At 44.3% G+C, this 3,145-nt stretch overlaps 1 pseudogene; it reads right to left on the bottom strand.

Moving 5' to 3' along the window:
• Positions 1-639: 639 nt before the first annotated feature.
• On the bottom strand, positions 640-2,546 carry LOC127447592 (piggyBac transposable element-derived protein 4-like; annotated as a pseudogene).
• Positions 2,547-3,145: the final 599 nt, after the last annotated feature.

Consider the following 3,145-nt stretch of genomic DNA (forward strand, 5'->3'; position numbering starts at 1 on the left):
CCGCTTAACCCTTGTGTAGTCTTAACATTCTGTATACTGTCCTTGTCCTAAGGGTAAAAAATGACCCACCTTCACCAAACCCCTAAAATAAAGCAGCTTAATTGAATTTTAAACCCCAAATCTATTTTGCATGAAGAAACAACCTGTCATTCATCACAAACTTTGTGAATATGTGGGTTTTACCTCTTCACAGTGCAGAAAGACTCCATTTAATCAGTGGACATCACTCGTTTTTATTACAACACACCTGTCATAATTGTTTTCTTTACTAAAGTAGAGGTTTATTATTATTATTATTATTATTATTATTATTGCTAAAGGTACTGCATAGGTGTAAACATTAATTGTTTAGCAAGAGAAAGCACTTGTATAGCCTAAGAAAGTAGCAGAAATGTGCAGAAAGTAGTTTTGAATGCATTTTATTGAAGGGAAACAATAACAGTCTTGAACTTTTTTGGCAACATAGTGATATAATCTTATATACTGTACAATGAGGAATTCAACTACAAAATACTAGTCTTCTCCCATTTTTCGAACCATTGCCCCCACCCACAAGGTGTATAAACAACAACAATAAATAAGAATAAAATAAGATAATAGATACAAAACAAAAACGTGAAGAACATAAATCAATCAACTCTAATTAGCACATGTAGGACAGTATGCAAGTGTGTGCGCATGGACTTTGCAGATGTATTTCTCACATGTGCAGCACATAGTATTTGTTTTACAGTCTTTCTTTGAGGAGCAGAATTGGCATCTCCTCCTCTTGCCTGCCCCAGCTGCAGCCTCAGGTGTATCAGGACAAGATTCAGCCCCCTGAACAGCTTTCACAAGCGCTGCAGAGGCTGCTGTGCGGGGGAGGCGCTCCCTTCTTTGAATGTGTGGGGTTACAAGTGCCTTTCCTAGCTGCTCCAGGAACACCCTCCTCTTGTTCCACTTATCAGGCATCCAGGTAGGGTTGATCTTGTTCCATATCACAAAGGCATTGTATGAGGACACATCAATGATCTTATGGAAGATGACCAGGGGCCAGCGGGCAGTCATCCTCCTGCAGCTGTAAGTTCCATTCACCTTGTCCAGGTTGTCCACGCCTCCTTTGTTGTGGTTGTAGTCCAGGATGATGGCTGGCTTCCTGTCCTCATGATCACTGATCTCAGCCGTTTTGTGCAGTGTGCTCAGGAGGACCACATTCTTGTTCCTCTTTGGAAGGTAAGAAACTAGAGTGGTGGTGGGGGTGAAGGCAAATTTTGATGAGAAGGCCTCTCTCCCTCTTGTTGTGAGGAGTGCAGGGGGGAGCTCAGGCTTGTTCTTTCTAACTGTGCCAACCATGGTGATCTTCCTCTTCAGGAGCTGCTGGCTGAGTTCATAAGAGGTGAAGAAATTGTCACATGTGACATTGTGCCCCCTCAGCCCATCTGTCACATCAAGCACAAGCCGCATCCCCTGGTTCTTCTCCGGGCCTCCACTGGTCGGCTTGCCTGTGTAGACTTGCATCTTCCAAGCATAGCTGGATTGTGCATCACAGGCCACCCATATCTTGATGCCATACTTTGCTGGCTTGCTGGGCATATACTGCCAGAAAAGACAGCGGCCTTTTGACAAAAGAGATTACTATCAGTAATTAGTATCAGTGTCACAGAAAACAATCACATAAATCAATGATATTACAGCAATACATAATAAAATTAACAGTGAAAATCACTTACATTACAGATATGAGAATAAAAATGTACCTCTGAATGGAACCAGTTGCTCATCCACTGTTACTTCAGGCCCAGGGTTGTAGAGGTATGGCAGACGCTCCACACACTTCTCCCAGACCTCTCTTATGGCTGCCAGTTTGTCTCTCACGTCTAGCAAGTCTTGACTCACGGTTATCAAATCGTAGCATTCTTGAGAAAGTGTGAAAGACTTTCAGTGGCATCGTGGCATGGAAAATCGCCCTTCCATTCTCTGCATCCCAGAGACTACATGTAGCCTCGCCTCGGGACCTATACACACCCGCTAAAATTAGCAGCCCTATGTAGGCATGCATGTCAGTCTCATCCATCCTTTTCCAGTTGTCTCCATATTTACGGAAACCCTCCAAATTTGTCATCTCTAGGATTATTTTTTTCAATGGATGGTGTGATGAACATGTAGAATGTTGAGGCGATGTCCTGGGTATGGGCAACTGCATGTCGTGTGGGCCCTGGTGTCATCCTTATGACATTTTGTGCTGCCATCCTGCCCTGGTTGTCATATGGTGACAAGGACCATGTTATTTTGCTGTTCTTTGACAAAAATGTCTCTCTTTCAGCTTGGGGGATTTCTTCTTCATCTGAAGATGATGCATCATATTCTGGGTTGTATTCTTCCCCATCTTCTTCTTCAGATACCTCCTCCTCTTCTAAATCATTGTTCTCTTGTTCCTCCTGGACATCTGAAAAAATCAGATCAATGACCTGTTGGGCACTGAAATGTGCACTCATGGCTTCAGCAAAGAGAGAACTGGGGATACTGTCATTTGCAGCACCTTTATAGCCTCTGACTGCATTCCCCATTAGTAAACAATGCTTTCAAGAAATGTTTATTTTGTCTGAAATTTACTTTATTTTGTCTGAAATTGTTTTTATTTTGTCTGTGAACTTGTCATGTGTGGGGTCGTGGAGGGGAGATGCTGTATATGCACAAGAAAGTTTTAGTTTTGTCTGAGTTCAATCAGTAGCACACATAATCTCAATTTCTCACTGTGTGTGTGTGTGTCTTTGTGGTTTTTGTGGTGTGTAAATTATTTTATAACCCGCCCCTTCGGTCCGGCCCCGGTGTGGAGCCCACCGCAGGAAGCAGATGCCAACCGTCTCACGGCCGGCCGTCAAGAACCCACGAAAGGCTTCAAAGTGCCCCTGAGACGGGCAACCCAGGCTCAACGAAACCCACTGCGTTGGAACTGGTAGGAAGACCACTCCATCCCCCGGTGGAGAGCTGGGTGGAAAATCTTTTGTTGCCTTTTCATTTGATTTTGCTGCATGCCCAAGTGGCTGCGGTACCCAACAGTTCAGCAAAAGAGCGGTTTCCTCCTTCCCTGGGTCACATACCCCACAGTCGCGACCACCGTCCACCTTTTTACCCTTGCAGGATTGGCGCTCCAGAGCACTCTCCT

The sequence above is a fragment of the Myxocyprinus asiaticus genome, chromosome 10, assembly GCF_019703515.2.
Source record: "Myxocyprinus asiaticus isolate MX2 ecotype Aquarium Trade chromosome 10, UBuf_Myxa_2, whole genome shotgun sequence".
In the NCBI taxonomy this organism is placed as follows: domain Eukaryota; kingdom Metazoa; phylum Chordata; class Actinopteri; order Cypriniformes; family Catostomidae; genus Myxocyprinus; species Myxocyprinus asiaticus.